Below are 22,385 nucleotides of genomic sequence, written 5' to 3'. Positions count from 1 at the left end.
CCGGAGAGACTCCTTACGGATCAGGGCCGAAATTTTTCTTCGAAATTATTGGCGGAAGTATGCGCGGGCCTAGGGACTAAGAAGGTCCGGACATCCCCATACCATCCGCAAACGGATGGTATGGTTGAGCGGCTAAACCGGACATTGTCTGCCATGCTGTGCCACACGGTGAGTGAGCAACAATCGGATTGGGACCTGCACATCCCGGGGGTGCTTTCGGCGTACAGGATGACTCCTCATGCGGCTACGGGTTATTCGCCATTTTACCTTATGTATGGTCGGGAAAACGTGCCGCCAATGGATGTGCAGATGGGAACCGGTGTGAGGGGACCTTGTAAACCGCTTCCTGACTACATTCGGGACACTGTTCGCCGGGTCTCGGAGGCGCGGGAGAGTGCCCGTGTGGCTACGGCCAAAGCTCAGGCCCGAAATGAGAGGTACGCACGGCGTTCCAAAGGGGAGTGCCCCTGGAAGGTTGGGGACCTGGCCTGGCTCCATTGCCCGCAGGTGCGGCCGGGTACCTCTCCCAAATTTCACAAACCTTGGCGAGGGCCTGTCCGCCTCATTGAGGTTCCTAATCCTCAGTCGGCGCGTGTTCAAATTGGTTCTCGCCGCTGGTTTGTTCACACGTCGCGCTTGAAACCGTATGTTGCTCCCCTACATGATGCATCATCTCCCAATGTTGCCTTGCCGGGGTCTGTTGCTGCCGACTCTCCCCCGCCTGCGTCCATTGATCTTGCTAGAGCGCCTGTCGTACCTGTTCCAGGCAGGCCGGCCTTGACACCGGAGGGGACGAGGCGCTCTGCTCGGAGGGTGCCTGCCAGATCTGCGGGTCCTTCGAGCCCTGCAGCCCTTCCGACCCCGCTGCAGACGCATCCGCGGGACAAGCCCAAGACTGATCCTTCAAGGACACGGGACGTTGGTGGACTTCCAACAGCGACAGGGGGATTTCACCCTGTCGCTCCTCAAACTCAATCACGTTCCCGTTCCGCGGATGGGCCGCCGACCGTCCGGGACGGGCCGGCGACCCGCACACGCTCTAAATCCCTTGTGTTTCGTTGATTGTTATGTTGTATTGTTCTTACTGTGTATTTATTGCCTGCTTCTGCTACGTTATTGATTGTTGAGTTGTGTTGATTGTTCTTACTGTTATATTGCATGCTTGGTGTCCTTTGGTGTGTTACGCTCGGGTTCGCCCGCATTACTGTTGGTGTTGTTCAGCCGAGGTCGGCTGGGTTTTTCTCCACGGGGGAGGGTGGTGTAATGCGGGCGCGGGCGACCTCCCGGATGTGACGTCACGGAGAGGTGGAGTTAGGTGACGTGGGAGGAAAGGTTGAGGTTCTTAAGGGAGAAGACCGGAAGAGGAAGGCAGAACGAGTGGGACTGGACCAGAGTAAGGCCACGTGGGCAAAGCCAAGGGGTGGCAGCGGCGGCCAGCGGTGGCCAGCTAAGGGAGCAGCCAGCGGAGCTGCGAGAGAAGACAGCGGTGGGGCGGCTGGAGAGAAGGCGGACGAGGAGCTGCGGGGAACACAGCCGGCGAGGCTGTGTGTGAGGGAGAGGCTACGAGAGCGACGAGAGGAGAGAGAGGCTGAGAGAACGACGAGGGGAGAAACTGCAGGAGAGCAGTATCAGTGTCAGTATAGAGTCTTATAGAAGGACAGCCGTGCGGGTTAAGAGAGAAGAACCGAATAAAGGACACCAAGCCAGACATCGTGGTCGAGTCCTTTATTACACCAGGAACGAATTCTATCGAAAGTCCAAGTGCACACACAATTTTACACTTTAACAAGTTATGCTTTTCAACGGTAATAATCGATTTCGGATTTTAACTTTCTTTGTTTTCCCATAGCCAACCGTGCAGTTGAAGCCCTTTGTAACACATCATTTTCGCCGGTGGTTTTCAAAGTGTGGACCCCGGGATCCAGCGCCAGTAGATCCGCGACGGTCCTCCTGGTGGGGCCCGCTGGGCTGTGATGCAAATGCAGGTTGACCCGGAAATAATTACATTAGTTATTTTTTTTATTCATGATATCTAATTAAAGAAAACTAAATTAGGTAAACTAACCTGGTGAAGCTACCCCTAACCCTAATATTTAAATGCCCTCCCCCCTAAAAAAAAACATACAGTTGTGTTTACAAAAAAAAACATGTTCTGGTAATATGAATCACTTTGTGTGAGTGGTATTTAGAGAGAAGCCAATTGGTTTTGCCATCAGGAGTAGGGGGGCTGTGTGACCAGCGGCAATGTTTGCATCGGTCCGCGGGCTAAAACAGTTTGAGAAACACTGGCTGATGCTGAACAGCTCGATATCACTAAGAAGACACGAATGTTTATCCCATCTCGATGCAGAAACGCTCCATTTCTCATGATGTCCTTGCCGACAATATAAATGTTTGTTGTCTCTCTGTATATGTCTGTCTGCATGTCTGTCTCATTGGTTACCTGTATTATGGCCTGTCTATTGCTCCGTCTCTCTGTCTCGCTGCCTGTCTATTGTTCCGTCTTGTCGTCTTACCCGTCTGTCAATCTGACCGGCTGATGCACATGCCCGCCCGCCCGCCCGAGTGTTTGCCTGTCTCACCATCCTCTCCCCGCTAACCCTGAGTGTCTGCCTATCTTTCCTGCCCGATTGCCCGCGGCTCGTCTGTCCGTCCGTCTCTGCCCCATCCCAAGACGAACTTTGCGCTCGGCGTGCTGTGCGTTGGCGCCCCGGCGGCCGGCATGAACGCGGCGGTGCGCTCGGCCGTGAGGGTCGGCATTATGGAGGGGCACAAGGTCTACGTGGTGCACGACGGCTTCGAGGGGCTCGGCAAGGGCGAGGTCCGACCCGGCTCACCGACACCGTTTGCACAGCAGACGTGGCTCAAGCGGTCGCTCATTCCTACCCCCCTCCCCGCTCCTCACCGCTGCCTTCATAGCCTGGGCCCCCCCCACCCCCATCATCCGTACTGTTGACATCCTGCTCCTGTTCAAGTCCAGGTGCCAGACCTTCCTTTAATTCAGCACAGCCCGTTCCCATCAACCAGGGAAGTTTGCACAGCTGTCGTAGGTCTATAAACTCTCAACTATTCATAGTTTATATAAGGCTATAAACTATTTTTGTTTTGCCGGGTAAGGCCCACTGAGCTGTACAGCTCTTTTTCAGAAGATACCTGGCCACAAATGATAGCTCAACGAAGTGGCTTATCACGTGGAAATGTATAGCAACCAAATACTCTAAACGCATGTTTCTAAATGGAGGGAAAACCCTGAGAACCCAGAGAAAAATCCACGCACCCACGGGGAGAACACACAAACTCCAAATATACAGGCGTCAGGGTCGGGATCGAACCCACGACCTCCTGTATACCAGACGAGATAGTTAACATCTCTCCACGTGGTACGATAGAAAACTGGCAGTAACAACTCTCTCTCTCTCTCCTGTTTCTCACCATTTACCGCTGTGAATCTCACTGTGGCTGAAAATGTGTTTAGCGACAAGAATCCCACTCTGAACTAGGTCTCCAGTTTGAGCGTGGACCTTCTAAACTCTGTAGCTGCTGACTTGCCCCCACTGGACCTCTGTTAAAAGAGAGCTGTGTAGGCCATCGGATTCCTGATTCTGAGTTGTCATTGGTCCCGAGCTCCCGTTCTCTTCCCGCACACCTCAACTCTGCAGGAACCCCAGCGCCACGTCTTCACGGATCGTTGAACTTCTTTCGTGCCATACGTAGCCCAACCGCGGCAATCGGGGGCGCCATTTGCGCAACACTTCCCCCCAGCTGTCAATGAGATGCCTCATCCACGCCCTCCTCGTCAAATCTCGACTCGTTCATATTGCGTCTCCGTATCCAGGCAGTGGATTGACACAAAAAAACTGCTTTAAAAAAGTTTTTTTTTTTTTAAACAACGGTTTTATTTACAACTTCGTTTAAAATATTCTTGGTTCTTTCGGTAAAGTCACGTAGAAGGGAAATAATAAGATAATATAAATATAAAGCAATACAAATTCTCACGACATTTCGACTGCTTGTGTTGCACTGCTTGTGTTGCAGTCGATACGTCGTGAGAATTTTTATTGCTTTATATTTATATCATTTTATTATTTCCCTTCTACGTGACTTTACCGAAAGAACCAAGAATCTGAATCCCTGCAGCCACGAAAGCTTTAAATCAAAACTGCGTTTAACTCACGGTCGAGAAGTACGTCAATGATGTGGCACCTGCTCCCACATCAACACTTGAATTAATTGATTACTTCTGTAACTCGTTCACACGGAGCAGGCACGCCTGAGACACCTGGCGCCGGCTTCTTGGGCGAGGCGATTCGAGAGTTTATGGACCGCGGCATTTTATTACCTACACAAATAAATATTTTATTAATACGCCGTCCATACAAAATGTTAATTGCTTTTAAAGAGCCAATTGATACAGGCATGCATTGTACGTGTGCAAAGTTTGGAATTGATTGGACAACAGGAAGTAGACTAACTTTTGATTACAAGATTTGACCACGACAAACGCAAGTCACACAGGTGCCTTGCCAATGGGCGGTGCCCCTTTCTCCTCACGCGTGCCCTAGATTGAGGAGTTCACCTGGGGAGACGTCGGTGGCTGGACGGGGAAAGGTGGCGCCAACCTTGGGACTAAGCGGTGAGCGGCCGTGTCGCTCGCGGAATCAACGCCCCCAGACGCCACCGAATGGCTTTCCTACTAACTCTGTACAAGTACGCAGTGAATAAGTAATATTGAAAAAAAGTTTTTTTAAACCACGCTTTAATGAAATGTACCGTACGAGTAATGGCAGAATTCCACGACTCCAGGAAGTGGCCCTGAAGTTTGCCATAACGAAAGGGGCCGTGGTGATTTACAGCCAACGTGAGTTGAGCGTGGACAATTAGACCCAAGCCGAAACATAACATATAAAAAACATGGTTTAAAAATATGTTTTGTTATTTTTAATTATATAATATAGTATTGTCATCAGTATGACATAAGTATACCAAGTTTGCAGTCGACACCACATTGGGAAGTGGATTAAAATAGAGTTACAAGATTTGAGGATACAACAACAACAGAGTGAGTTAATAGAAAGCGTGTAATAATAAACCCCGTCCATTGCTATCACAAATGGCCACACGAGACGCAAGAGGGATCGCGCGATGCCTGTGTGTGCCTCTCTGTACGTTGTGCCTGTATTTTGTGCCTTTTCACGTGTTCTCCGTGCCTCGAGTTCGCGTGGCTTGGCGCAGATGCCACGGTGAAATCACCGCCAATTAGCGGACAAAGGCAGCTGTTTATACGCATGCGTGCACGTCTCTATAGTACTTGCATTCATATTTTAAGTCTTTCCAGGACTTTTTAAAAATCATCACTGAATATTTTTCATGTGACTGGTGAACTGGAGTACGCACAATGATCTTCTTTCGCACCATACCTAACCAGCCACGCTTATCGGAGGTGTGACTAATAGTGAGAAGTATACTGGATGAGGTGCTCCGGATGCATCCATATATTTTGGATCGCTAACCTGGGACAGACCCAGCTGAATATTCGCCCTGTGTGTACCCATAGCACTGGCTATGTATGTATTTACACACCAAACTGACTGCTCGTTTGCCCGGCCTTCTCTTATGAAGGGGACCTGAATATTCGTTTAAGAATCTATATATGTACAAAAATAACGTATCTTACGTATTTTTTTCAGGACCCTACCAAACACATGCATGGCCGGAATCGTGGAGCAGATTAAAAAGCACAAGATATCAGCCCTCCTCATTATCGGTGGATTTGAGGTGAGCTGTCACGTCCCATCATGTTTGGCGTTTCATGTACACTTTTTTTGCCGTTGCTTTTAATAATAATTATCCAAACAATTACGTTTGGCATTTACGGAGTGTACTGCGTGTGGGGTTGAAACTGCAGTAGCCTACAAAAGTACAAGACTCAAAGGTTTGAACACCTCTTGCTGCACCGCCATCTTCTGGCAGACTCCCAGCTCTTTGGACTCACTCTCACGAATCTTGATCCACCAACGTTTGCCACCACTGCCAACCCTTGTACCCGTTTTCAGCAATATTGACGTTTAGATCGTTGTTGTTGCCCCTGTGCCCATGCAGCACCACGCACCTCCCGTCTAAGACAGCCGGGCAACTGGCTAAACAGGACCATTATTCGTACAAAACAAATCAAAATTAACTTCGGGAGCCACTGGGTCACTGACATGCGCCACTGCACCCTGCTGACGCATCGTCTGGCTTGCGCCCTGGAAATCGTTGCTGAGCGACGTAAGCGGCCGCCCGTGTCGTTCCTGGCGTCCGGGTTGTACGCTCAGAACGGCAGTGGAAGACGCTGGGGTCACGTGTTATGGGTGTGTGTGTGTGTGTGTCGCACAGCACAAGTGTGTGCATGTTTATCGCACTGGCAGAGTGGGGAGCACCGTCGGCGGTGCATGTGCCCATCATCTCAGTCAGTGAAGCCATGACCTCCTGGGTCTGTCCATTGAACTTGCCAGCGAGCCTTTGACACGCGTGACCTCCTAAGCGCAGCTAGACTGGCGCACGCACTGCGGTGATGTCGCCGGAACTTATGGACGAATGGCGGCTTTTGCGCCCCACGAGCCTCCAGCTGGGCCAGGGGCTGTCGACGCATTAGGCAAATTAGGCAGGGTCCACTTTGATGGGAGGTGTCGCCATGCTGGTAACTTGAGCCAACGCTGACCACCGTGACAGAGAGTGGCGCTGGTGTTGATTGAGTGGCCGGTCGAAGTGGGGCCTCATTTGAACTTTGAGGTCAATGTCCTTGAAAACCACGTGGGCCAGTGTCGCCTGGCTCGGTGAGAGATTAATCTCGCAGGCGTCCCCGCCAGGCCATGGAGGGCGCGATGCAGCTGGCGAGCGGTCGCGAGCAGCACGAGGAGCTGTGTATCCCCATGTGCGTCATCCCCGCCACCATCAGCAACAACGTGCCCGGCACGGACTTCTCCATCGGAGCCGACACCGCCCTCAACACCATCGTCGAGGTAAAAAGCACCCTCTCCTTCCGTGTGTTCATTCAATGTCCCGGTTACTGATGCCACAAAAGCTTAAGAGAGGCAACTGCCCATTAATTTCGGGGTAATTCTGGAATGATGTGGATGAGTATTTAGATCAGCCGCCGACGTGTATTGTGGCACTAACCGTCGGCGAGTGAGCAGTGGTCCGTAAAGGTGTGAAGGGACACGGTTCATCAGCAGCCCAGATAATCCACGCACGGGGAACCGAGAGGTAACTCTCCGGGAAAACGTGTGGCCTGCTCATGTTCGGTAAAGCTACGCAGAATATGAGAGCAAAATCAGTGGCTCGTTGCAAGAATCAGCTAAAATGGAATTTCGCTTGTATCGTTATTAGCTGCAGTATAATTTTACGGTGGGGGGGGGGGGACTTCACGTATTTTATACATCTGGCCACAGAAGCGCTGTAAAGGAGAGATCATGTTACTTACTATACATCCTAAATATAAATGAGTGGGGGGGGGGGACCTAATAATGGCAAGTGGTAACGATGAGACCTACGAAGTGGACCTTGGAGATTGAGTGTCACATTGGAACGTGCGAGGGGTGTGGCACCTTACAAGAGGAAGTGCCAGCCACTCAGCTACTCACTCATGAACTCACGCACCTATCCACCCATTTGAAGTATGTATGTTGAACTTCTTTCACACCGTATGTAGCCAACCGTGCTGATCGTAAATGTGGGGGAAGGACAACAAACTAAACACAAAAAGCTATTTTAAACAAATGAGTTTTCAAAGACAAAGATCTCCCATATAGTCAGCACCTATGAAGGCGAAAGCGGCACACAAGGGGGTGGGTGGCCAGCACCACGTCCGACTGCCTTTGTCTCCCGAGTATAAATGTTTACACGCAGCACCAGGTACTTATTTGAGGCCCAAGACTGTCACGAGTGTTGGCCGCGAGTGAGAATCAAACTCGGGCTGGCGGGTTCGTAGCGCAAGCGCGCCAACCGCTGACACTACCACGACCCACCCACCCATCCACCCACGCCACCCGACCCAACCCGCTCGCACTCATTATTTCACCCACCCACAGTGGTGCCGACGATGCATGATATCTGTGAAATCTCCGCGCCTGCCCCGCGCTTCCAGACCTGCGACCGCATCAAGCAGTCGGCCAGCGGGACCAAGCACCGCGTGTTCGTCATCGAGACCATGGGCGGCCATTGTGGGTATCTGGCCACCATGAGCGGCCTGGCCGCTGGTGCCGACGCCGCGTACATCTTTGAGGAAACCGTGACGATCCACGACCTGCAGGTAACGAAAAGCCCCGAACCGTTCTCGTCGATAACGGCGCACTTCCCTTCACGACCAAAAGACACCTGGCCATCCTGGAAGAGCAGGCCAAATACCAGCCAGAGTTCCCTCTAGTGGAGGAGGCCCTTCCACCAGCAGTGGTGTGAGCAAGCAAAACCAAAAGCTATGTTTTAATTCACCAGATAAGGCCCATTTGACCTGGCTCTCACAAATGAGAGCTCACCGAAGTGGCTTATCACGTGGAAATGCATCGCAGCCAAATACCCGAAACGCACGTTCATACTAAATGTGGCAATTCCAGTTTTTCACCATTTTACCTTTCCACCTATTGACGAGCAAGTTGGGTTTTTGTTAATTGTGCTTGTGCACCACCACGGACGCAGCATGGCATGTTTGTTTATCGTAAAATCTCCGAGACCTGCAGGTGCAAGCTGCCACCCGGTTTTTAGAGAGGCCGTTACGTTCATCCATTTTCCAGAGTAGGGATTAGCTCTCGGCGTGTTGTTCGGTACGACGTCCGACGTTTCACTCCACTTGCCGGGACAGCTTCTTCAGGAACTGAATGTTGGAGAGAAAAAGCTGCACATTTGCAAAAGCCTTACGCAGCAGAGCAGAAACTGGTACCACATGAGGTCGCAAAACTTTTAAGTGATACCAATTTTTTTTTATGACCAATAAAAGTGGTCATAATTGAGTGAATTATACGATAACCGACTCGTTTCAGAAGGCTAACACGTATTACATTTTTAATCCTCCTTGAAATTACCCCCTATGTACAGGCCCGGCAATTTGTGCAGCTTTTTTTGAGATGCGGTCGCAGAATGATAATTCCCCATTTTATTATACTGCAATGTAATTCACTTAAATTTGTCGTATTCACTCAATTGGTACGACGAACCTTATGTGGTACCAACTGGTGGCATACTTGAATCTGTGCTCGGTGATGTAAAACATCTGTCGTGGCATCGATGACAGTGGTACAGGGAAACAACACTCAGGGTGTTTTACAGAAACCACTTGACATTGGTTCTTGATCTCACAGAAAAAAACGGATCGAATTGCGTGTGCACCAATCAATGGTTATTTTTATTTTCGTGTACCGCATGTTGTAGTTGATAAAAACAAAAATCAACACATTCCTCGATAATGCCGTGGAACTTCAAAGGAGAAATGTATAATGGACGACGTTTTGGACAATTTTGGAGTCCATTTGATTTTATGTAACTCTCCGCAAATGACGACAGCGATAGAAACATTATATTACTAGGTGACTTTTGTGGCAAAGGCTCTTCTTCATAACCGATAAATCCACTGTGGCGATATCGCAATGGAGGCTTTATACGACCCTGGAGAAATTCGATGCTTAATAAATCTGGCGTTCACTGCAACGGCACAATTGCAGCGGTACAATTACAAATATTTTCAAATCCAATCTGTAAATTTAATTAGATGCTTGTTATTGTAGCCATGAACTTGTAACAGAACATCACTTTAACGTGACACTAATTGGTGCATTGCGAGTAATCAACGCCACGATCATGACGTGGCCCTCTCTGCTATCTTTGCGTTCAGGCCAACGTGCAACATCTGACGGATAAAATGAAGGGCTCGGTCCGTCGCGGTCTCATCATCCGGTGAGTGGCGCTCTCAAGAGCACAACGCTGTTTCAATCGCGCGTCGCGGATGTGGCTGGGGCGTTTTGCCATCACCTTGGCGCCGTTTCACTCCCCGCGCTCTCGTCACGACAGCAACGAGAAGTGCAACGCCAACTACACCACGGACTTCATCTACAACCTCTACTCGGAGGAGGGCAAGGGCGTCTTCGACTGCCGCAAGAACGTGCTGGGCCACATGCAGCAGGTGCGCGTGGGACTTCCCCTCCTGTGGCGAGACGTGAACTCCCTCACCTGGTGTACAGGAGGTCGTGGGTTCGATCCCGACCCTGACGCCTGCTGCTGTATATTTGGAGTTTGCGTGTCTCTCTCTCCCTGCCGTCGCGTGGAGTTTTTCTCCGGTCCTGCGGGTTTTCCCTCCACATTTAGAAGCATGTGTTTAGAGTGTTTGGCTGATATAAATGTTTCCATGATGAGCCACTTCGTTGAGCTACCATTGGTGGCCAGGTCGCTTCTGAAAAAGAGCTACACAGCTAAGTGGGCCTTACCTGGTAAAATTAAATAGAATGGAGTTTTTAGTTTACAATTTAGACTTTTTAGCGCTTGAAAAAAGCAAGAGGCTACAATTGTATATTTAATGTTGTAAGCCATTCCACGGCATCCGGGGTGGTGGCTGAGTGGAGTAGTCGACTCTAGTTACACCACAGAATGTGTGATTAGATTGGAAAACTGAGTGGAATAGTCTGTTAGTTATACCAAAGTACACGTGGTTGTATTGGGGTAGCTGAGTGGAATAGTCCGCTCGTTCCACCAGGGTACGCGTGGTTTTATTGGGGTAGCTGAGTGGAGTAGTTCAACCAGAGAGCACGCGGTTATCTTGGGCAGCCATCAGTGATGTGCGCCTGATGGTTTGCACCTCACCGCATTCGCAAGTTTGGTGGGGTCCCTGATCGTTACGGTTATGTAGAAAATATCGACACCTTGCACGTGTAGTTCGGACACAGTTGAGAGCGGCCCACTGTCCGCTCACCTATTTACCAGTGGCATAGCTATCAAGTGTGCAGGCGGTGCAACTGAACAAGGAGCCCTCGGGGCCAGAATGGTCCAAGCGCCGGAATGCGAAGGAGAGGACATTTGACAGAAGGTCCCATTTTCACTCGTCGCACAGAGGGCTCATGCCAAGCACGCAAGGTCATACTGCTCTTTATCATTAAGTTATCTACGAACTGAACCTAATTGCATTTTGCTACCCTTGACATAACAATAGTAGTAATGTAATTGATTTATTCAGGAATGCCTCGTTTGAATGATTACTCCTCAATTACCGCGGTATGCAAATTGAAACTACACTCCATGCTCAGAATACGCACGTAAAATAGATTTATCGAGTCATGTTAACAGTGTATCGCCATTGCTTCGTGGAAACTGTGTGGCCACTACATATTCTGCTTGCACTGGGCCGTGGATAAACAATTATGAAAGAATATGTTCGTAATAACAGCGCAGGCCAGAAAAGCATACGTTTCAGACAACACACAAATGTGTGTGAAAAGCACGCGGCCGTTTGTGCACATGGGGAGAAAAAAAATACCCATCAGCATTTCCTGAAGTCTATTCCATCCTGAAGTGCTGATGATGATGATTATTATTTTTTTGCCTACGCACATATGGCCGTGTGCTTTTTATTCATTTTCCTATCTTGCTTGAAAAACTGATGGATTGATAGAATCATGACCCTGACACCATGACAATTCACTACATCGTGACAGAAGTCAGTCAGTGCATCGCCATTGCTCAGTAAAAGTACCGCTTCGCCCGTACCATGATTTATTCGATGGAGTAAACACAATCAGAATTCTGGGGGGAATAATATGAGCTACTAACTATACTACCCGGCTTCGCCCGAGACTTGGATTCTTGTCTTGGATTAACACACGGCCTACGCGGAGGGTGCGGGGGGGGGGATGCGTGATGTCAGCAGGCACACTGCGTGACGCTGCCGCATGCGGGTGACATCACAGATGTGACGTCACCGCTCACTTGCCGTGCAAAATATATCATTATTGCGCCCCCCCCCCCCCCCAAAATGCAAAAGTCTATTATTATACTTTTTGCATTGTGTACAGTCTGGAAGCTACCACATGCCAAATTTCAAGTTTGTTGCATGTCGGGAAGTATGCTAAACATTTCGAACAGACACACACATTCACAAATTTCCATTTTATATTTATAGATCAGTGGTTCTTAACGTGGGTTCGATCGAACCCCAGGGGTTCGGTGAGTCAGTCTCAGGGGTTCGGCGGAGGTTAAGACACACACCCGACTCGTGATTGTGCACCAGTAAAACATATACGTATGTTTTGAATTTGAAAAAATATTTTATCTTTCCAATTAAGAAGGGTTCGGTGAATGCGCATATGAAACTGGTGGGGTTCAGTACCTCCAAAAAGGTTAAGAACCACTGATATAGATATATACAGCTATTTTTCACATATGCCCAGTAGGGGCGAGTCAGAAAGGTACAACAACAAATCAATACGAAAACACGGTAGGAGTGTAAAGTGTAGGAAAGGCAAACACATCACTAAAAATATGTTTATTTCACCAGGTAAAGCCCACTGAGCTATTGGGGGTTTTTATTGTCAGAAGCGACCTGGGCGATCGTTAACCTTCTGCTGCGCCGCTGTTTGCGTGCCCACAGGGTGGCCGCCCAACCCCCTTCGACAGGAACTTTGCTACCAAGTTGTCTGCCAAGGCGGTGATGTGGGTCTCCAAGAAGCTGGATGAAACCTTCAGACAAGGTGAATGACAGCAACTGTCCCCCCACCCACCCACCCACCACCGCTCTCCTCTTTCACCTTAGGCACAGCAGCAGCCTGCTATCGTGCCTGATGGTATTGAACAGATCGTGCCGTCTCGGAGTGAGAGTTTTTGTGCCCACAGATCTCCATCTTTGTCCTCCGCCGTCCTCAAACATTCTCTTCTGTCTTGACATCTCTCCGCTCCTTGATGTTTATCAATCAAGTTTGTGTTTCTTCGTCACCCTCGTGCTCCTTATTCTACATGCCGTCTCGTGCACGTGCAGAGATGTTGACAACCATTTCATTGGGTTTTGTTTTAGCAGTCAAAGAGGAAAAGCATGCCACAGGCCAGAGTGGAAAAATTAATAACACGGTGGGGGTATTGGGAGGCCCTGATCCAGCGGCATCGAGTACATTTTCCATGCAAGGCGAAACTAATATTGCAGTGTAGACCGAATGTGACGGTGCACATCGATGAGACGAACTGCAGGTGGCAGTGAATTCCCTGGCGTGTCTCTGAAGGCACGACACAGGGACTGAAGACACCAGAGGGCGGGCTCGCTCTATGATATAACCAATGACTTACATTATCCCTCAAGCTGAGTGGAGCCGTCAAGTCTCACGCATTCGCACACACGCAAAATCATTGCTCACATCAATCCACTGCTGGATGATGCAGGCCTCCCCATTCACTGCTATTGACGAATGTGATACGATTTTGGTTAATTGTTTGCAACTGCCAACGCGCAGTGCCACCAAATCATTTGTAGTTCGCGTGAGCTCTTCAGCCGCTAGAGACCGCTACGGTCATCGCAATGCCAACATTTTAAATCGACACTTGAATGGAATTGTTACGTAAGTAGATGGACGCTTCGCCAATAGCGACCTCTAGTGGCGATGACCGCGAACTGATCGGGTTCGGCATTCGCACAGGCTGCGATCAACTTTCTAGTACGGAGGGTGAAATAGAATGTTCACTTGCCCACAGTGACCGGTGTGGTGAAGTATGGTCAAACAATCCCCATGACCGACACAGCATGATGTCTTCATCCAATATTTTTCGACTGACATTTAACTGAAAATAATATCACGTGAACGCGTGGAGAGGCGGTATTGCCTGAATGTGTGACATGCACTTTGAAATAATTATATGAATAATTATTACGAGTTTTACCTTGGGAAGCTTCGCGGAGTCCAGTGACTATTTTTCAGGAGGTTCCTGCTGCAAGAGCGACACGGTGGCTAGGAGATATTAACGACCTCGCCTGGTATACAGGAGGTCGTGGGTTCGATCTCGACCCTGACGCCTGCTGTATATTTGGAGGTTGCATGTTCTCCCCGTGGTCGCGTGGATTTTTATCCGGGTCCTCAGGGTTTTGCCTCCACATTTAGAAACGTGCGTTTGGAATATTTGGTTGCTATAAATTTCCACGTGATAAGCCACTTCGTTGAGTTGTCAATTGTGGCCAGGTTGCTTCTGAAAAATAGCGATATAGTTCAGTGGGAATTGCCATGTACATTTTTTTAAATTGTTCCTAGTTTCATAGTTTACATTGGGATATGTGGCCAACTCCAGAAATTAGTGTTTGGCTTCTTGTGGGAAAAAAAACAGAGAACCCGGGGAAACCCCACACGCATAGGAGGGGGTGACACTCAAAGCTCTGTACAGATAGATTCAAGAATCCATTCCTGGTGTTCTCGCAGCCAGCCCCAACCCTACGACACCTCGGGTCTGAGTCCAGAACAACGCGTGCAAATGCTAGAAACGGCATAATTTAAGACTCCTCGTAACTCACATCCGATAAAGACATTAAGACAAACCTCATCAAGTTAGGAGGGAACTTAGGGATGGTCATTTGTCAGTCAAAAAACATCAACCAATAACTACTAATATAACATCATTGATGACAACATTAACATCACTAAGATTTATAAAAGTAATACCATTAATAACAAATATAATCAGCATTCAAAGTGTATCAACTTGCCCTAGACTGGCTAAAACGCAGAGGGGGGGGGGGGGTGGTGATGTCACGGCTGCTGCTTTGTGACGTCATGACGGCAATATTGCTTTTGTGACATCACAGGGTGGGGGGGGAGGTGTTCCTGGCAGCTGATTGGCCGGTGCAGTGGGGAGTGATGACGTAATCTGTCGCAACCATGCCACGCCCACAGCATTGCAATCACACGACGACGTCTAAATTTCGTTTGAATGTGTTTACGTTTTCTTGGTTCTTTCGGTAAAGTCACGTAGAATGGAAATAATAAAATAATAAAAATAAAACATCATTAAATAATTCTCACGACGTTTCGGCCACAACGCAAGCAGCACCTGAGGACGGCTGCTTGCGTTGTTTTATTTTTATTATTTTATTATTTCCCTTCTCCGTGACTTTACCGAAAGAACCAAGAAGATGAATCCCTGCAGTCACGAAAGCTTTAAATCGAAATGTGTTTACGTTTTTTTCTTGCGACATTTCCGATATTACTATCTCGTCTTGTATAGATTTATGCAGCGCTTTACAATACATTAATTCAAAAGTTGTACATTCGATGCTAGTGGTGAACATAAAGAGTTAAAAAGTGGTGGTGTAGTTATAGTGACAGTAATGATAGGTGGGCGTCGTTAAGGAGGGGTTGGGGTAGGAGTAGTGACAGTGGTTGGGGTAGGCCTGATCATAGCTGGGGGGCCAGGTCAGGGAATAGCAGCCGTAGGATTTGGCAAGGGGATAAGAGATGGGGGTTGTTACTGGTTGGAACCTCCTGGTTACACCAGCCCACAGGGGATTATTGTGTCCGTCCGTCCGTCGTGCAGGGAGGGGCTGGGTATGGAGGGTGGGGAGGGGCTGGGTGGGGAGGGGAGGGTGGGGAGGGGCTGGGTGGGGATGGTGGGGAGGGGCTGGGTGGGGAGGGGTTGGGTGGGGAGGGTGGGGCTGGGTGGGGGGTGGAAGGGGTGGGGCTGGGTGGGGAGGGGCTGATCACCCCGTGGTGCCCTTATAAAACTCAACGTTTAACCTACTAACGCCGGCTTGTGCCCGCCCTCACAGTCGGGCATATTTGCGGAATACACCACGCCGTCGTTGACCCTGGCCATTGACCGAGCAACCCAACGTTCCTACCAGCTCCCTCCGCAGGAATGTGTTAAGGGAGGGACGGAAGCAGGTTATGGTGAAGATGATTGTTTGATGTGCTGCAGTGGGAGGTTGTTCCCTTGGAAGCGGAGCGGGAAGGGAGCATGAACGAGAGAGCGAGGCTGGGCACAGTGCGAGGGAGGCACAGAGAGGGACGCTAGAGACTGGGAGCGTAGAGGGCGGAATGGGGGACAGACTAAGTAAAAGATGAGAGAAGCAAGATATGGTGGGTCAAGGCAATGGGGGGTGGGGGGACGTTTGTAGACGAGAGTGATGAGTTTCAAAAAAAAGACAGCGATAGTAGACAGGGAGTCAGTGGAGTTGGGAAAGTCGAGCGGAATTGTGGGGGAAGGTTTTAAAACGATCCGGGCCGAGGCATCTTGTGTTTGAGAGGAGTGAAGATGGATACAAAAAGGCCAGATTTTGCGTGTTCAGGCCCCTTGCTACTAATCCCAAGCCACCCCTCAATAAAACACTCACCTGCCTCAAGACTGCCGTTGTAAATTCAAAACTTATTATGAGGGTGCATGCATTTATCCAGGGGGATAAGTAATGATCTACCCTGAAGGTGCAATTCCAGGGGATGAAGCAGACGTTATTCATCAAATCACACCCTGCATTCATGCATCCCATACCCTGAGTGCAGCACATGTACAGGCCTTTGTCAATTCACTGCTGGATGAGGGCCTCTCCGTGCCATGCAGTTCGTGGAGGCAATTTGTCTGCAATTCAGCACGCTGGTTCGTATGGGGAGTTGAATGTGGGGAGCGTATACCGTGGTACATAGAAGTGCAGTCCACCAATGGATTTTGCTATTCCGCCCTCGGCTGCCAAGAGCATTGTCCTGCAGCAGTCTATACCATCTGTGTTGTGCATGGTGGTCACCCACAGAAGCACAATCCAGGCTCACGTCTGCTTGGCTTCTGATGTCAAGTGATTTGGTTATAGGCTTTGTGCAGGAGAGAGAAAAGATATTGTATTTCTGTGGGTTCCTCATTTCCCTTTAAATGGATGGTGTGATGGATGTATGGATATATATAACCGCATGAGATCCTACACCGAACCCCTATCTCCACATTCCTCAGCGAAGCCTCACTTGCAGGCTCAAGGAAGGTCAAAACACCAGCCAAATCAAAACACTCCACACAATCAAAACCTTTACAGAGAACTGGTAATGCCAGTCATCATTCACCGCAATTATTTAAATTGTCAAGTCATTAATAATAACTGCAGGGATGGAAGCCTTCCCGTGCTGTGTCGGGCATCGTGGGTTTGTCCAACCATACTTCACCACGCTGGTCAGTGCTGGTTGGTGAACAGAGGAGCCTCGGCCGAGAATTAAACTTCGCTCGCCGGATTTATAGTGGAGAGCACTAAAGACTGCACCACCTGCAAATGTAGTAAGTCATTCAGCATCACGATACACTTAGCGGTGTTGGGCAGTGGTTGGTTGTAACAGTGCATTATTAGCCTGGCAACCTGGGTTCGATTCGCAGCAAACAGCAAATATCATTTGCGAGTAATATCTGAAGCTCAAACTAAAAAATATGAGACCCCCTTATTTTTAATTATCACGTTCCGATTATGCAACAGCACTCCAACCGCACATTTCTTTCCTTTTTATAGTCCCCTGCAGTCCGCCTTCAACGCCAATTCTAGGAGTATGTACGATTCCAGCTGTGCCCGTCCCGAAATTATCTTCGTCTGTTTAGCGGACAACAATTGCAAATCATTTTGAAAGTGACAAAAGCTTGGCATTCCAGCATCAGGGGCCCTCCGCCTTAGCGAATGGAGCCACGCCTCAACTCTCAACGGTTCATCCCCCGCAGCAGCTGCGGTTTGTGACACGACCGATCGCTGCCCGTGCTGTTTCCCGACAGGCCGCGTCTTCGCCAACTCGGATGACTCGGTGTGCCTGTTGGGCATGCGCCGCCGCGCGCTCATGTTCCAGCCCATCAACTCGCTCAAGGATCAGGCCGACTTCGTGTGAGCCTCCCCGCCTCGGCCGCACCACGCACCGACGGCGCACCGACGGCGCAGCAACGCCTCGCGCAGATCTCGTCACGTTTACGTCCACCGCTCGTCGTGCACCGCAGATATCGGCTTCCCACACAGACGGACAGCATGGAAGGACGGGCAGATGAATGGATGGATGGACAGACGAACAGACGGACGGACAAAAATATATGGGCAGACGCATGGATGGATGTATGGATGGACAGGTGGACAAACACACGGAAAGATGTCGACATCAAAGTACAAACGGAATGCGTGAATATTCAGATGAGCAGCCAGGCAGATTGATGGATAGACTGGTAGATATATGGACAGCCATACAAGAGCTGGTTTGTGAATGTGTGTGTGTCCCAACAGACGCCGCATTCCCAAGGAGCAGTGGTGGCTGAAACTGCGCCCCATGCTCAAGATCCTGGCCAAGTACAAGATCAGTTACGACATCACCGATCTGGAGGGACACCTGGAGCATGTGCAGAACCGCCGGGACTCCGAGTCCACCAAGGTGTAATGAAGCCGGCCTGGCCACGCTGGCACCCGCGCCCACATTTAGACTGACACTCACGCTCGCGCCGCACCCACGTGTCATTCGAACGGCACTCACAACACGCCAATCAAGGGATTCATTTCAGCCGGGTCTGTCTGTGGGTTGGGAAACTCTTGCACAACACATTCAGTTTACCTCTCGCTTTGGATGTGGCTTCTAGTGACATTTGGAATGGAACTCAGCCACCTTAGTTCAATTCCGGGCCACGGTCAACATCAGTGGGGAAAATCTGAACCAGTCCTGGGGCCTCACCAAGTGAGAAACGAAGCCCTGCACTCACACTGCCACTCCTCCGGCGCATCATTCACACCGTACTCGACTCGAACCACACTCACAACACACTTATCCATTACTCCACTCGCATTTCATTGTGTTTTCTTCCTCTCTGAGTGTTTTGTATGGCTGCACAGCAAAGCAATGAGATGCATTGGCAACGCATGGCATGTCGAAAACCGCACGACTTCAGAAAACCAAAACACCGTCGCGATGACAGAATAGCAAGGTGCAGGCACGCTTCAGCAAATACGGCCCCTCTTAAAAAGGGAGAGCAAATGCTGCTTATGCCTGCGTGGCAGTCAGATACCATCCTTACTTTTGAGCGTCTGACTGCGAGGCCATCCACAAAATAAACAAACGCAGTAACGTTAGGTGGCTATCCGCAGCTTCCTACAGAGTTTTGAAACCTCTCCTAGATTCTGCGATGCCAAATTCTTGAAGCCGGTTCATTGTAAATTCGTGAAACAATCGTTAAGGAAGTTGAGACTCCTCTCTGCCACTGTTTTGAAGTTTTACTGCATCCAAAATGTTTTATTTAAGAGGGTCTCTTCCAGCACATGGGCCTCGGCTCCGGCTTGGTCAGAGGAGTGATGGCACTTGTTATCCCATCGTACCCCTTTCGAAATAAGCAGACATTTACCATAATGTATTACGTCTATCTGCACGTGCTGAACTACGGACACCTTATCTATTGTAATTAGAAAATATTGAAGTGATACTTTTACTGCGCTGTGCGATTGCCTTTACATTTGTGTGATGTGTTTCCCGGCTGCGCCGCATGTTGTCTGCGGCGATGTCTGACTTCGCGAGCTGGACAGCACCGCCGAGAAAACCTACACCACGCATAGTTGTTCAATTAAATGTATCCTGAAAATTAATGTTCAAAAATAACAACATGAACATGCTCGCGTAAAAAACAACACGTGAAGCCTTGTGCAACTTGCCTTTATCGGCAGCGAGACGTCGTGACGCTGAATGTATTCAAGGGGCTCTGTAACGGCGCACGGCACGGAAAGCAGCTGAACATCAAGCTTCTTTGTTTGTAACTTGCGTGGCGCTAATTTATCAAAAATTGTACATTGATAGATTGGAAATGTGCGACGAAATTCACTGAAAATAAAAACGCAACTAATATTACGAAGCGCATTTTTTTGTTTTGTTTCTGCGTGTTTGTTAGCAGTGAACTAAACATGCTGTGTTGTGCTTGTACAAATCTCGCACTCAAAAATAGGGGCAACGTGTGTTACTTGGGTTTCTACAAAAATAACAACACTACGATAGCCTCTTCTTCTTGGTTCTTTCGGTAAAGTCACGTAGAAGGGAAATATTAAAATAATAAAAATAAACCATAATAAAATAATATTATAATATAATACGATAGCCCTCTGTCAATTCACTGCTGGATGAAGACGTCCCCATGCCGTGTGAGTGACCGGGGATCTTTGACCATACTTCACCACGCTGGTCAATGTGGGTTGGTGAAGCGGTGACCCAGTACTTGATCAGATATCGATCGCCAAAGTGAGGTCATCCATGGCCCGGGAATCGGATTCAGGGTTCAGGGTTCAAAGCACGGTGGGATTTTCCCCTGGGTATACAGATATTCTGAAGGGTAAATATCAATTCAAACAGACGTTGTTCAGTTTCTCGTACGATTCCGATTAAGTTACTGTACTCAAGTTGTTCAACCTCTCACTCTGCCAACCGACCACACAGTGACAGTGATTAATCATCATAATAATGATGTTGAAACAGCAACGTAGCAATTTGCTTCGAGGAGAAAGTGTTAAATCAGTCAAGTTACAGACATCGCATTGGCAATTAAAGAATCAAGTAGAATTGGGCAGGACACGTTGCAAGAAGTGATGATAGCCGGTCGTCATGACCTAACGACAGGGTCATGGGCAAAGCAGGGAATTGAGCTCAAGAGGACGTCCACCCCAGAGATGGAGTGATAAGATCGGCTCGTGTGCCGGAGCTAGACAGATCGTTGTGTCGCAAGGCCGTGATTAATCGGAGGCTTTCATTTTGCATCGGATAGATCATCACGTCTGCTGATGATGTAGATGACAACCACATATAATAAATACATCATACTTGCGGTACTGGGTGTACGTGGATTAAACGGAAAAAGCTTTCATCTGCTGTGAAATGGAGGTAAATCATCCAGAAGCTGACGGTGGTCTGATGGGATTTATCCGGAGGTGAGAGCAAGACACACACGTCCTGTCACATGGGCCGTCGAGACCTGTCGGTGAGTGGAATGAAACTACAGCAACTATTCATAACCACACGAATACTATACTCGCGATTGTTTTGTTAAATCCACTGCTGGATGAAGGCCTCCCCACACTGGATGCTGTTTTAGCATACTTTGCCACGCTGGTATGTGCGGGTTTGTGAAAAGGGCGCCCCAGAACCGGCTCTGCGCGAGATGTCACTCGCCACTGAAGTTAGCCGTGACCGGGAATCAATCAATATCCCTGTCAGCTACTCAATGCGGATTTACACATTGCAACATCCCCCCCCCCCCCGCCGATGCAAAAACTTGGCAGTACCTTCCAGAATGAGAGACTTTTAACTCAGCCAGGCTTCTCTGGGTTAAAATAAGCGGCACGTTAAATGTATGAACTCAAGTCGCCAGGTTTCATGGCGCAGTGCGTTAACCGCTGCGCCACCGCTCTGCCCCCAAAGTGTAAAACCATTTTGGGTCGTTAATGCGACAACATCTCAAGAAGCGCTAACAGACACAGTGGGCATACATACGGGACTTATAGAGCTCGGGAGGGAGTCACAGGCCGAGGGAAATCAGGGAAGGGGTGACACACAAAAGCCGCATGTTGCTGCAGAGTTAAGATATTTTTTATCCACTTTGAGATGTTGTTCTAAATTGGTCGGTGCGCAATACAGAGACGGGATCGTGTCGTTCTAGATTTGTATTTGACATCCGATTAGTAGTTTATGCCCTCGGCGTTCAATGTGTTCTTTTAAAGCTGGTAATCGTCATTGAAACCTAGTGACCACGGGTTTCCCTGAATGCAGTGGCTTTGCAAACCTTACAGTAATTCCTGCTGGGTGACCTGACAACCGAATACATTATATCCGTAACTTTTTAATTATTAAATATGAAATTGTGTTGTATAACCCGATGCTAACTCCACAGGTACATGAATACATAAATGCGGCGCTCCTTTATAAACTACTCCGGGCGCATATAACAACAATTAACTCGTTTGTCGATGTAGTTAAATATTTATTTGGACATCGCCAAACAATCACGCCGTTTAATCAAACGCGACCCTCAAAAATGCAGGAGATACGGACCGTGAAAAAAAAACTTCTAGATTTTTTATTGACATCCGATGAGTTGTTTATGCCCGCAGCGTGCCGCGGTGTTCACAACATGCCAGGATTTTGCAGGGAATTTTTTTTTAAACTGCACCATCCAAAAACATTTCCCTCCAAGCTACGAGTGACTGAGTGTGCGGCTTGGACGGCGATGTGAGCGCAATTCCGCGGCGTGGCCCGGCACGCCTTTGCCTCGTCAAAGACGATGTGGCAGACGAGCGTGCGACTGGCAGTACTTAATGTCCTAAGTTACAACCTAACCCTCATCCTCCAGCACCTCTCCTTTGGTTCGCCCCTCTCTGCTCCCCTCCCACCGACGCGTTCCACCAAAACCGCGCGCACTTCCACTCAACTCCGTCCACAACT

The 22,385-nt window shown here is 49.0% G+C and overlaps 1 pseudogene; it reads left to right on the top strand.

Annotated features, from left to right (window-relative positions):
- The window catches only part of LOC133344759 (ATP-dependent 6-phosphofructokinase, muscle type-like), a 42,130-nt pseudogene extending 22,322 nt beyond the window's left edge, over nt 1–19,808 (top strand).
- Nucleotides 19,809–22,385: the final 2,577 nt, after the last annotated feature.

Source organism: Lethenteron reissneri, chromosome 20 (assembly GCF_015708825.2).
Source record: "Lethenteron reissneri isolate LAM-NWPU_2019-01 chromosome 20, ASM1570882v1, whole genome shotgun sequence".
Taxonomy (NCBI): Eukaryota; Metazoa; Chordata; class Hyperoartia; order Petromyzontiformes; family Petromyzontidae; genus Lethenteron; species Lethenteron reissneri.
This window is presented reverse-complemented; position numbering and strand designations above follow the sequence as displayed.